Source organism: Bombina bombina, chromosome 8, assembly GCF_027579735.1.
Source record: "Bombina bombina isolate aBomBom1 chromosome 8, aBomBom1.pri, whole genome shotgun sequence".
NCBI classification, from domain to species: domain Eukaryota; kingdom Metazoa; phylum Chordata; class Amphibia; order Anura; family Bombinatoridae; genus Bombina; species Bombina bombina.
In genome coordinates this window covers 244,834,526-244,848,610 of record NC_069506.1, presented here as the reverse complement: position 1 = coordinate 244,848,610, position 14,085 = coordinate 244,834,526, and the positions used below count along the sequence as shown (strand labels likewise).

Sequence of the window (14,085 nt, the reverse complement as noted above, 5' to 3'; positions counted from 1 at the left end):
GGTTTCTTCAGAGTTTTTTTTCCAGTTCCTGATACTAGGGAATGGAATAGGCCGGGAATTTCTTTTTCCTTCTTTAAGGTTTTTAATTGTATCCTTTGTCGGCAGTTAGTTTTCAGTTTTGAGGAAGATCCTCCAAGTTAATGGGACTATCTCTACTCTTGCTAACATACTACTATTCCTATAGCAGATAGTATTTATTTTTTTCCTTGGGAAACTTGTATCTTATTTAAGGAAAATTATTTATTTTCAGGTATTTTTCTTAGACCTGTAATTTATTTGGCTGATGTTGCAACTGCTTCAGTTTTCTGGTTGGATACTTTAGTGCAACAAGTATCGGATTATGATTTGTTTAGCATTGTTAAGTTGATCAACATGCTAATAATTTCATTTGTGTCGTCATTTTTTTGATATTTTCGCAAATGAGGTTTAATCTATGTCTTTAGCTATTTCAGCTAGAAAAACTTTGATTTCAATCTTGGAATGCTAATTTGATTTCTAAATTCCATTTTTTCCAAGGTAATCAATTATTTGGTTCACAATTGGATTCAATTCTTTAACTGTTACTCTGGGCTGCAAGATTGAGTTCTAAGGCTAAATATTAAGCTTTTTTTCTTACTAAGGAACGGAATTCTAAATTCTTCCCCAAGTAACATGTTTATAATTGGAAGTTTTCTTCATTCAATTTAAGCCATTTTAAAAAGCAAAGTCAGCTCCCCAAAATTTGCATTTAGGTGCAGTTCTTATTCCAGCTTAGCTGGTAAGGGGCAGGTTAAGACTTTTTTTAATAAATTTGTTTGGTTCAATTCGGTCCAAACTTCTTAGATTTGGATACAGAATAGGATTCAGAGTAAAACCATCTGTGAGAAGTATTTTTTCTCTCTCTAACATATTCCAGCAAGGCTCACACTTTCCTGAAGTGTGTTTCAGTCCTATATGTATTGGGTACTTGTGAAGCGCGGCTAGTCACCCGTTGGGGCTCAAGGCGCTGCTCAGACCTGGAGTTTTCTGGGGTATTTATACCAGTTCCTTTTTAGGAACAGGATTTGGGGGTTTTATTCAAAACTATTCATTATTTCAAAGATAGAAAATCTTTTTGAATTGTCATATAAATATACCATCTTTTAGAATGGAGTTTATATGGTCTATTCTGCCTTTTTTGGTCAGTAATGGCATTATTTGTTCACAATAGATACAATAGATGCATATCTTCATTTTCTGTTTTCATTCAGATTATTTTCATTTTCTGAGATTCTCTTTTTTTTGACAAGCATTACCAATTTGTTGCTTTTCCTTCTGGTCTAGCGACAGCTCTAAGAAACTATTCAAGGTTCTCAGTGTTTCCTTATTTGGACGGCCTCGTGGTACTGGCTCAGTCTTTTCATTCTGCAGAATCTCATACGATTCAACTTTTGTTGTTTCTTCAAAACATGGTTAGAGGATCTTTTTATCAAAAGCTCTTTGATTCCTCAGACAAGGGTCACCTTTTTTTAGGTTTCCAGATAGATTGTGTCAATGTCTTTGTCTCTAGCAGACAAGTGACAATTTTATTGGGTTCCGTTTGTCGGAACCTTCAGTCTCTATTATTTCCTTCAGTTGCTATATGCATGGAAGTTTTTGGTATTATGGCTGCCGCATTGGATTCGATTCCCTTTGCTCATTTTCACAAGAAACTTTTCCAGTTTTTTATACTGAATTAATGGTGCAGGGATTCTAGGATATCACTTTTTATATCCTTGAATCCCAATGTTTAACTATCTTTGATTTGGTGGTTAGATCACCATCATATAATTCTACGGGTCTCTTCAGTTCATTCAACATGGACCATGATCACTACAGATGCAAGTCTTTTAGGTTGGAAGGCTGTCTGGGGATCTCTGTCAGCACAAGGGGTTTGGAAATCTCAGGAGGCGAGATTACCAATCGATATTTTGGAGCTCCGTGCATTTTTCAGAGTTCTTCAGTTTTGGCTTCTTTTTGAAGAAAGAGACGTTTATTATTTTTCAGACAGACAATGTGACAACTGTGGCGTATGTCAATCATCAGGGTGGGACTCTCAGTTCTTAGGCTGTGAAAGAAGTATCTCGGATATTTGCTTGGGCTAAATCCAGCTCCTGTCTAATTTCTGCGGTCCATTTCCCAGGTATAGACAATTGGGAAACGGATTATCTCTGTCAATCAAGCTTTACATCTGGGAGAATGGTCTTTATCTAGATGTGTTTTTTTCAAATTGTTCAGATGTGTGGGCTTCTAGAAACAGATCTGATGGCAGCTCATCTAAACAAGGAACTTCCCAGGGGCCTATTCAGGTCCGGGGATCCTCTGGCGGAAGCAGTGTATGCATTGACACTTCCTTGGAGTTATCAATCTGCCTATATTTTTTCGCCTCTGGTTCTTCTTTTTAGAGTGATTTTCAAAATCATCAGGGAGCAATCTTTTGTGTTGCTGGTGGCTCCAGTATGGCCACACAGGTTTTGGTATATGGTTCTTGTTCGGATGTCCAGTTGCCAATCTTGGTCACTTCCATTAAGGCCAGACCTTATATCTTAACATTCATTTTTTCCATCAGGAACTCAAATCATTAATTTGATGGTATGGAGTTTTAACGCTTAGTACTTAGTCATAGAAGATCTTTGACTCAGTGATTAATACTATGTTTCAGGCTCGTAAATCTGTGTCTAGTAAGATTTATTTTCGAGTTTGAAAGATTTACATCTCTTGATGCTCTTTTCATAATTTCTCTTGGCATTCTTTTAGAATTCCTAGGATTTTATAGTTTTCTTCAGGATGGTTTAGATAAGGGTTTTGTCTGCAAGTTCCTTGCAAGGACAAATCTCTGCTTTTTCTGTGCTGTTTTCATAGAAAAATTTGCTAATCTTTCTGTTGTTCATTGTTTTGTTCAGGCTTTGGTTCGTATCAAGTCTGTCATTTAAGCCACTTTCTCCTCCTTGGAGTCTTAATTTGGTTCTGAGGGCTTTACAGGCTCTTCCGTTTGAGCATATGCTTTCTTTGGACATTTTAATTACTTTCATGGAAAGTATTGTTCCTTTAGACATCTCTTCAGCTAGAACAGTTTTTGAATTATCTGCTCTTTCTTGTGAGTCTCCTTTTTCTGATTTTTCATCAGGATAAGGTGGTTTTGTTGTCTTCTTTTCAATTTTTACCTAAAGTTGTGAATTTTAACAACATTAGTAGATAATTATTGTCCCTTCCTTGTGTCCTAATACTAAGAATTCTTTGGAGAGATTCTTACATTCTTTGGATGTAGTAAGAGTTTTGAAATTATGTTGAAGCTATTCAGATTTCAGAAAGACTTCTAGTCTATTTGTTATCTTTTCTGGTTTTAGGAAAGGTCAGAAGGCTTCTGTCATTTTCTTTGGCATTTTGGTTAAAGCTTTTTTGATTCATCATGCTTATATGGAGTCGGGTTAATCCCCGCCTCAGAGGATTACGGCTCATTCTACTAGGTCAGTTTCTACTTCCTGGACTTTTAAGAATGAAGCTTCTGTTGATCAGATTTGCACAGCAACGACTTGGTCTTCTTTGCATACTTTTACTAAATTCTACCATTTTGATGTTTTCTCTTCTTCAGAAGCAGTTTTTGGTAGAATAGTACTTCAGGCAGCTGTTTCAGTTTGATTCTTCTGCTTATAACTTCAGTTTTTTTCATTATAAAAATTTAAACTGTTGATTGGGTAGTGGATTAATTTTTTCAGCGGAATTGGCTGTCTTTATTTTATCCCTCCCTCTCTAGTGACTCTTGCGTGGAAGTTCCACATCTTGGGTATCTGCTATCCCATACGTCACTAGCTCATGGACTCTTGCTAATTACATGAAAGAAAACATAATTTATGTAAGAACTTACCTGATAAATTCATTTCTTTCATATTAGCAAGAGTCCATGAGGCCCACCCTTTTTGTGGTGGTTATGATTTTTTTGTATAAAGCACAATTATTCCAATTCCTTATTTTTTATGCTTTCGCTCCTTTCTATCACCCCACTTCTTGGCTATTCGTTAAACTGAATTGTGGGTGTGGTGAGGGGTGTATTTATAGGCATTTTTAAGGTTTGGGAAACTTTGCCCCTCCTGGTAGGAATGTATATCCCATACGTCACTAGCTCATGGACTCTTGCTAATATGAAAGAAATTAATTTATCAGGTAAGTTCTTACATAAATTATGTTTTTCCGGTCCCTAAGAGGATTTCGGACATTGTTACTAAGGAGTGGGATAGACCAGGTATTCAGTTCGCTCCCCCTCCTGTTTTTAAGAAAATGTTTCCCATATCTGACACCATGCAGGACTCATGGCAGACGGTCCCTAAGGTGGAGGGAGCTATTTCTACTCTGGCTAAGCGTACAACTATACCTATTGAGGACAGTTGTGCCTTCAAAGATCCTATGGATAAAAAATTAGAGGGTCTCCTAAAGAAAATTTTTGTTCATCAGGGTTTTCTTCTCCAGCCTATAGCATGCATTGTTCCTGTAACCACTGCAGCTGCCTTTTGGTTTGAGGCTCTGGAAGAGGCTCTTCAGGCGGAGACCCCATTAGATGATATTCTGGATAGAATTAGGGCTCTTAAGCTAGCTAATTCTTTCATTACAGACGCCGCTTTTCATCTGGCTAAATTAGCGGCAAAGAATTCAGGTTCTGCCATTTTAGCGCGTAGAGCGTTATGGCTTAAGTCCTGGTCTGCTGATGTTTCATCAAAATCTAAGCTGTTGACCATCCCTTTCAAAGGTAAGACCCTATTTGGGCCTGAATTGAAAGAGATCATTTCTGATATCACTGGAGGGAAGGGTCATGCCCTCCCTCAGGATAAGTCAAATAAGACGAGGACCAAGCAAAATAATTTTCGTTCCTTTCGATACTTCAAAGGTGGTCCCGTTTCCTCTTCCCCTGCTGCGAAGCAAGAGGGGAACTTTGCTCAATCCAGGCTAGTCTGGAGACCTAACCAGGCTTGGAACAAGGGTAAACAGGCCAAGAAGCCTGCTGCTGCCACCAAGACAGCATGAAGGGGTAGCCCCCGATCCGGGACCGGATCTAGTAGGGGGCAGACTCTCTCTCTTTGCTCAGGCCTGGGCAAGAGACGTTCAGGATTCCTGGGCAGTAGAAATTGTAACCCAGGGATACCTTCTAGATTTCAAGGATTCCCCTCCAAGGGGGAGGTTCCATCTTTCTCAATTGTCTGTAAACCCGACAAAAAGAGAGGCGTTCTTACGCTGTGTAGAAGACCTTTTTACCATGGGAGTGATCTGCCCAGTTCCAAAAGCAGAACAGGGGCAGGGGTTCTACTCCAATCTGTTTATAGTTCCCAAAAAGGAGGGAACCTTCAGACCAATTCTGGATCTCAAGATCCTAAACCAATTCCTAAGAGTTCCATCTTTCAAGAGGGAGACCATTCGGACTATCTTACCATTTATCCAGGAGGGTCAATTTATGACTACCGTGGACTTAAAGGATGCGTATCTGCACATTCCTATCCACAAAGATCATCACCAGTTCCTCAGGTTCGCCTTTCTGGACAAGCATTATCAGTTTGTGGCTCTTCCTTTCGGGTTGGCCACGGCACCGCAAATCTTCACAAAGGTGCTAGGGTCTTTTCTGGCAGTTCTAAGGCCACAGGGCATAGCAGTGGCGCCTTATCTAGACGACATTCTAATTCAAGCGTCCTCCTTCCAAGTCTCACACGGACTTAGTGTTGGCCTTTCTAAGGTCTCACGGGTGGAAAGTGAACGTAAAAAAGAGTTTTCTTTCCCCCCTCACAAGAGTTTCATTTCTAGGGACTCTGATAGACTCGATGGACATGAAAATATTTCTGACGGAGGTCAGGAAATCAAAGATTTTGTCCACCTGCCGAGCTCTTCATTCCATTCCTCGGCCGTCGGTGGCACAGTGTATGGAGGTAATCGGACTAATGGTAGCGTCAATGGACATAGTTCCGTTTGCTCACTTGCATCTCAGACCACTGCAACTATGCATGCTCAATCAGTGGAATGGGGATTATGTGGATTTATCTCCTCAGATAAATCTGGATCAAGAGACCAAAGATTCTCTTCTTTGGTGGTTGTCACAGGATCATCTGTCCCAGGAAATGTGTTTCCGCAGGCCAGAATGGGTTATAGTGACGACAGACGCCAATCTTCTGGGCTGGGGTGCAGTCTGGAATTCCCTGAAAACTCAGGGTGTGTGGACTCGGGAGGAGGATCTCCTACCGATAAATATTCTGGAATTAAGAGCGATATTTAATGCTCTCCAGGCATGGCCTCAGCTGGCTTCGACCAGATTCATCAGGTTTCAGTTGGACAACATCACGACTGTGGCTTATATCAATCATCAGGGCGGAATAAAGAGTTCCTTAGCGATGATAGAGATCTCAAGGATAATCCAATGGGCAGAGGCTCACTCTTGCCATCTGTCAGCGATCTATATCCCAGGTGTAGAGAACTGGGAGGCAGATTTTCTAAGTCGTCAGACTTTTCATCCGGGGGAGTGGGAACTCCATCCGGAGGTGTTTGCTCAGCTGGTTCGGCTATGGGGCACACCAGAGTTGGATCTGATGGCGTCTCCTCATAACGCCAAACTTCCTTGTTACGGCTCCAGGTCAAGGGATCCTCACGCTGTACTGATAGATGCTCTAGCAGTACCCTGGTCGTTCAACCTGGCTTATGTGTTTCCACCTTTCCCTCTCCTTCCACGTCTGATTGCCAGAATCAAACAGGAGAGAGCATCAGTGATTTTGATAGTGCCTGCGTGGCCACGCAGGACCTGGTATGCAGACCTGGTGGACATGTCATCCCTTCCACCATGGTCTCTGCCATTGAGTCAAGACCTTCTGATTCAAGGTCCATTCAAGCATCCAAATCTAATTTGCAACTGACTGCTTGGAGATTGAATGCTTGATTCTATCAAAGCGGGGGTTTCTCTGAGTCAGTCATAAATACCTTGATTCAGACTCGAAAGCCTGTTACCAGGAAAATGTATCATAAGATATGGCGTAAATATCTTTTTTGGTACGAATCCAAAGGCTTCTCCTGGAGTAAAATCAGGATTCCTAGGATTTTGTCTTTTCTCCAAGAAGGATTGGAGAAATGATTATCAGCTAGTTCCCTAAAGGGACAGATATCTGCTCTGTCTATTTTGTTGCACAAGCGTTCTGCAGATGTTCCAGATGTTCGGGCTTTTTGTCAGGCTTTAGTTAGAATTAAGCCTGTGTTTAAACCTATTGCTCCGCCATGGAGTCTAAATTTAGTTCTTAGAGTTCTTCAGGGGGTTCTGTTTGAACCCATGCATTCCATAGATATTAAGCTTTTATCTTTGTTCCTAGTTGCTATCTCTTCAGCTCGAAGAGTTTCTGAACTATCTGCATTACAATGTGACTCTCCTTATCTTGTGTTCCATGCTGATAAGGTGGTTTTGCGTACCAAGCCTGGGTTCCTACCTAAGGTTGTTACTAACAGGAATATCAATCATGAAATTGTTGTTCCTTCTCTGTGTCCTAATCCTTCTTGTAAGAAGGAACGTCTGTTGCACAACTTGGACGTGGTTCATGCTTTGAAATTTTATTTGCAGGCAACCAAAGATTTTCGTCAAACATCTTCTTTGTTGTCTATTCTGGAAAGCGTAGGGGTCAAAAGGCTACGGCGACTTCTCTTTCCTTTTGGCTGAAAAGCATCATCCGTTTGGCTTATGAGACTGCTGGACAGCAGCCTCCTGAAAGGATTATAGCTCATTCTACTAGAGCGGTAGCTTCCGCATGGGCTTTTAAAAATTATGCTTCTGTTGAACAGATTTGTAAGGCTGCGACTTGGTCGTCGCTTCATACTTTTTCAAAATTTTATAAATTTGATACTTTTGCTTCTTCGGAGGCTATTTTTGGGAGAAAAGTTTTGCAAGCAGTGGTGCCTTTCGTTTAGGTTCCTGTCTTGTCCCTCCTTTCATCCGTGTCCTAAAGCTTTGGTATTGGTATCCCACAAGTTAGGATGAATCCGTGGACTCGGTACATCATGCAAAAGAAAACAAAATTTATGCTTACCTGATAAATTTCTTTCTTTTGCGATGTACCGAGTCCACGGCCTTCCCTGTCTATTCAAGACAGTATTTTTTTATGTAAACTTCAGTCACCTCTGCACCTTATAGTTTCTCCTTTTCTTCCTTGGCCTTCGGTCGAATGACTGGGGGTTGGAGTTAAGGGGGGAGCTATATAGTCAGCTCTGCTGTGGTGCTCTCTTTGCTACTTCCTGTCAGGAAGGACAATATCCCACAAGTTGGGATGAATCCGTGGACTCGGTACATAGCAAAAGAAAAAGAAATTTATCAGGTAAGCATAACATTTTTTTTTAATTTTTTTTTACTTCTATTACTTTTTTCTATTTGACAATGTTTATCAACAAATTTTTTACATGCATTTATTGTTGCTAACTTATTGTATGTTGTTTTTCTTAACGCATAACCTCAATAAAAAATTATTTAAAAAAATATATATATATATTTCAGGATAAAGAACCTTTTTAGATTACTGTATAATGTATCTTAAATAGAAACAATCTTTAGATAGATTTTTCCTTAAAAAGCATTTTATTAAAAAAAAATCCTTTTTAATCAACGCTGAAAGATATTTGTCTCATTATTTGAAGGCATAAAGCTATAAATACCATTGCTGCTGCAGGTGCACAGTCACAAACACATTTGCAATTACTTGTGCTAAATTAAACTACTTAATATTTTGGGAAACCATAACTGTGTGCATTAATTTGTTTTACAGATCATGCCTTAGTAGAATACTGTACATGATAGCTCACTACACTGTATATTACTGTGGTCCCCTGGCTCTTGTACGAATGAGGCTGTTTGTAAATGTTTCCACAGTGCTATTTATTTTGTACACTTCTGTTATGTCTCCCCTCAGGCAATCCTGTATAATGGTGGGGATTTCATTAATGTATTTTTCAGTTCCATTTATTACTTTCTTTTTATGTTTAACAGATTTTCTCAGACTCCTAAAAACTGCCTGAAATAATGCAGTGCAATGAAATCATTAAAGGGACAGTAAAGTCATAATTAGTCATTCGTGATTTAGACAGAGCATACCATTTTAAACAATTTTCCAATTTACTTCTGTTATTAAATTTGCTTCCTTCTCTTGTTACCCTTTGCTGAAAAGTGTATCTCGGTAAGCTCTGTAGCAGCAAATAACCTAGGTTCTAGCTGCTGATTAATGGCTGCATATATATACAGATTGTTATTGGCTCACCTATGTGTTCAGTTATAAACCATTAGTGCATTGCTGCTCCTTCAACAAGTGATACTGAAATAAATGAATGAACTAAGACTCTGTATTTCTTAGTGTCTGTTTGCTATACCTTTAGTGATATGCTAATATTCCTCTTAATAATCTCTTATGAATTATTATACCCACTATAAAATATTAACACACAATCACTAGCTTAATTAAACTACCTGCAAGGACATAACTCGCAAAGTATTGCTTCAAGCAATGCAACTTTTTTTTACAATGAGGCTAAATAAACAATACAATATGCAGATTAAATATAATTACACACATGCATATCACTTATAAATACACAGCACTGAATTAAACATCAATATTACACTAATACATGTGCCCATTCTATGTGAAAGGTGTGTCTGTAATGGTGGTCTCAGTAAGAAGTACTCGTGTTGTGTTAGAGCAAAAGACAAGAGAGATAGAAGCTTGTGTGTGGAGGGACTTTATTGTAAGTTTTTCATCCCTCCCCCAATGATGAGGTCACTCATATGCAACCCCCCTTTGTCATGTCCAGTTATGATTACAGCCATGCGGTTGGGAAAAGGGCATATGGTCACACAAAGGGTCTCTATTTCACTTAAACCAGCTGGTCATAATTTGCAGACAGGGCCTGGTAATGTGTTTTTTCTACATTCCAGTATCTGAATGAGGAGTTAACCCCTTCCTGACCACACATCTGAGTTCTTACAGTAATATGCCATATATTACCACTTCCTGACCACATCTGAATTCAGATTATGCCATTATAAAACATACGAAAAGAATGAAGCAACTTTTATGATGGAAGTAAACTGGAAAGTTGTTTAAAATTGTATGTTCTACTTAAGTTATGAAAGAAAATTTTAGAGTTTCCTGTCCTTTAATCAGAGAAGCAAGCACTTGTATGTTAACAATTTAATTGTCCATTTGTTCATGTTTTTCAGATTATGTGGGAGGTACGTCACTCTGCTGCAAATTTCTGAGGTCCAGAGTTACACACCTGGCTGTGCTGTTCCAATCACCTGCCAGTGCCTTTTTCTCATGCACTGCCGGACACTGATCACGATTGTACAAACCTCTTTGTCTTTACTCTGAGGTGGGACAAATGCAGGAGAGAAATAAAAAAATAAAATAAGTGTTTCATTGTAATTAAGCTGTATCTATAAATAAACGTTTCTCCTTTGTACTCCTGGACGTGAAGTATTTTAGTGCTTAATTTAACTTTTGTAGAAGGGGATACAGATAACAAAGAATCTCTTGTAAATTTAGAAAACGCTAATGAAAGAATGAGGTTTGAAACATTACAAAATAGAGATGCTTCTATGACATTTTCCTGTTGTCACATCTACTCTACATTCTATTATAATCTTATATTAGGTATGTATTCATTTTTTTCCGTTAGTTAAAGACTGAAAGGCAAGAAAATTTAGGACTTTTTAAAATCATTTCATAAATATCAATGGTCACCCCCACAACACACCGCACCAAATAAAAAAAATATGAATTGGGATGACAGCAAAGTCTTTGGTTCATGAGTTCTTACAGAGGGGGCCATTACCACTATTAGATTACCGACCACTTGAGCAAGTTCGCAAGCTCTCATTGTTAAAATGTGGACTTGATTAATTTGTATTCTTTCAAACTTTAGTTGTCACTCTGTAACATGACAGTGGCTCAATCTAGATATGGCTTATATTGGATTGCCAAACATTGATAGTGTTTATGAATGTTATCTTTGTATGTGTTGTCTGTGTACAATAAATGGAGTCACTAAATTTGTTTTTATAGACTAATAAAGTCAATCCACTTACAGAAAATGTTCTTGTGATTTGGAGCCTTTGTGCACTGTTCATCAAAATGTTTATCCAGTATTTACTATTTTCTTCTTAAATGGAAAGAGTCCACAGCTGCATTCATTACTTTTGGGAATTAAGAACCTGACCGCCAGGAGGAGGCAAAGACACCCCAGTCAAAGGCTTAAATACTCCTCCCACTCCCCTCATCCCCCAGTCATTCTTTGCCTTTCGTCCCAGGCGGTTGGCAGAGAAGTGTCAGAATTTTTAATTTCTCTTGTAAGGTGTATCCAGTCCACGGATCATCCATTACTTGTGGAATATTCTCCTTCCCAACAGGAAGCTGCAAGAGGATCACCCACAGCAGAGCTGTCTATATAGCTCCTCCCCTTCCTGCCACCTCCAGTCATTCTCTTGCAGCTCTCAACAAACATGGAAGCAGTTAGAGAGATGTGGTGTAATTTAGTTGTTTTTCTTCAATTCAAAAGTTTATTTTTAAATGGTACCGGAGTTGTACTATTTTGGTCTCAGGCAGAAAATAGAAGAAGAGTCTGCCTGTGGTCTCTAATGATCTTAGCAGGTTGTAACTAAGATCCATTGCTGTTCTCACACATAACTGAAGAGAGAGGTAACTTCAGCTTGGGGAATGGCGTGCAGGGTATCCTGCTATGAGGTATGTACAGTCTAAATTTTTCTAGAGAAATGTATATGCTAGAAAATGCTGTTGATACCGGATTTATTTAAGGTAAGACTGATTACAGTGATTTAATAACGACTAGTATCATGCTTACTATTAGAGGTAACACTCTTATTATTTTTTAAAATTACTGAAATATAAAACGTTTGCTGGGAGTGCTTAAACGTTTTTTATATGCTTTTTGGTGATAAACTTTATTGGGGCCCAGTTTTTTCCACATGGCTGGCTAAAATTTGCCTAGGAATAGTTTGTCAGGAAGTGGGAGGGGCCTAATTTTGCGCCTAAATGCGCATTAGATTTTGCAGACTGAGACATCCAGTTTCCCTGAAGGAGTTCCCTGAATGCGTAGGACCTTTCTGAAGGGTTTTGGTGCTTTCTAAAGTCGTTTGTATGGCAAGGTAGGGCCACAGCACAGCTGTGGCAGTTTGTTGTGACTGTTAAAAAACGTCTATTTCGTTTTTTTGATCCGTTTTTTTAAACTAAGGGGTTAATCATCCATTTGCAAGTGGGTGCAATGCTCTGTTAGCCTATTATACACACTGTAAAACATTTTTGCTTTTTTTCACTGTTTTTCAAATTCTGACCTTTTTTATTTTTCTTAAAGGCACAGTACCGTTTTTATTTTTTGCTTGTTAACTTTCTGTAAAGTGTTTTCCAAGTTTGCTGGTCTCATTGCTAGTCTGTTTAAACATGTCTGACATAGAGGAAACTCCTTGTTCATTATGTTTAGAAGCCATGGTGGAACCCCCTCTTAGAATGTGTACCAAATGTACTGATTTCACTTTAAGTTATAAAGACCATATTCTGTCTTGAAAAGATTCATCACCAGAGGAAACTGACAAGGGGGAAGTTATGCCGACTAACTCGCCCCACGTGTCAGAGCCTTTGACTCTCGCTCAAGGGACTCACGCTCAAGAGGCGCCAAGTACATCTAGCGCGCCCATGGCGTTTACTTTACAAGACATGGCAGCAGTCATGGATAATACACTGTCAGCGGTATTATCCAGACTACCTGAGTTACGAGGAAAGTGAGACAGCTCTGGGGTTAGAAGAAATACAGAGCACTCTGACGCTTTAGTAGCTATGTCTGATACCCCCTCACAATATGCAGAAGCTGAGGAAGGAGAGCTTCTTTCTGTGGGTGATGTTTCTGACTCAGGGAAGATGATTCAACCTGATTCTGATATGGCAACATTTAAATTTAAGCTTGAACACCTCTGTGTGTTGCTCAGGGAGGTTTTAGCTACTCTGAATGACTGTGACACCATTGCAGTGCCAGAGAAATTGTGCAGATTGGATAAATACTATGCAGTGCCTGTTTACACTGATGTTTTTCCAATACCTAAAAGGTTTTCAGAAATTATTACTAAGGAATAGGATAGACCAGGTGTACCGTTCTCTCCCCCTCCTATTTTTAAGAAATTCTTTCCAATAGATGCCGCCACACAGGACTTATGGCAAACGGTCCCTAAGGTGGAGGGAGCAGTTTCTACCCTAGCTAAGCGTACTACTATCCCCGTCGAGGACAGTTGTGCTTTCTTAGATCCAATGGATAAAAAGTTAGAGGGTTACCTTAAGAAAATGTTTTTTCAACAAGGTTTTATTCTACAGCCTCTTGCATGCATTGCCCCAGTCACTGCTGCGGTGGCCTTCTGGTTTGAGTTTCTGGAAGAGGCTTTACAGGTAGAGACCCCATTGGACGATATACTTGACAAGCTTAGTGCACTTAAGCTAGCCAATTCATTTGTTTCTGATGCCATTGTTCATTTGACTAAACTAACGGCTAAGAATTCTAGTTTTGCTATTCAGGCGCGTAGGGCGCTATGGCTTAAATCATGGTCAGCTGACGTTACTTCAAAGTCTAAGCTTCTTAATATTCCCTTCAAGGGGCAGACCCTATTCGGGCCTGGTTTGAAGGAGATCATCTCTGATATCACGGGAGGAAAAGGTCATGCCCTCCCTCACGACAGGTCTAATAAATCAAGGGCCAAACAGACTAATTTTTGTGCCTTTAGAAACTTTGACGAGCGTGGCATCAACTTCCTCTAATACAAAACAAGAGGGAACTTTTGCCCAGTCCAAGTCGGTCTGGAGACCTAACCAGGCTTGGAACAATGGTAAGCAGGCCAAAAAGCCTGCTGCTGCCTCTAAGACAGCATGAAGGATTGGCCCCCGATCCGGTAACAGATCTAGTAGGGGGCAGACTTTCTCTCTTCGCCCAGGCTTGGGCAAGAGATGTCCAGGATCCCTGGGCATTGGAAATTGTATCCCAGGGATATCTTCTAGACTTCAAAGCTTCCCCTCCAAAAGGGAGATTTCACCTTTCATA

General features: G+C 39.6%; 1 protein-coding gene across 1 annotated transcript in view; it reads left to right on the top strand.

The window, feature by feature from the left end:
- ETFB (electron transfer flavoprotein subunit beta) overlaps positions 1 to 10,460 on the top strand; it is a 219,918-nt gene extending 209,458 nt beyond the window's left edge. Inside the window, exon 7 of the mRNA XM_053691233.1 lies at positions 10,211 to 10,460. The gene's annotated coding sequence lies outside the window, so the exon portion shown is untranslated. The remainder of the gene's footprint in view (positions 1 to 10,210) is intronic.
- The last annotated feature ends 3,625 nt before the right edge of the window (positions 10,461 to 14,085 follow it).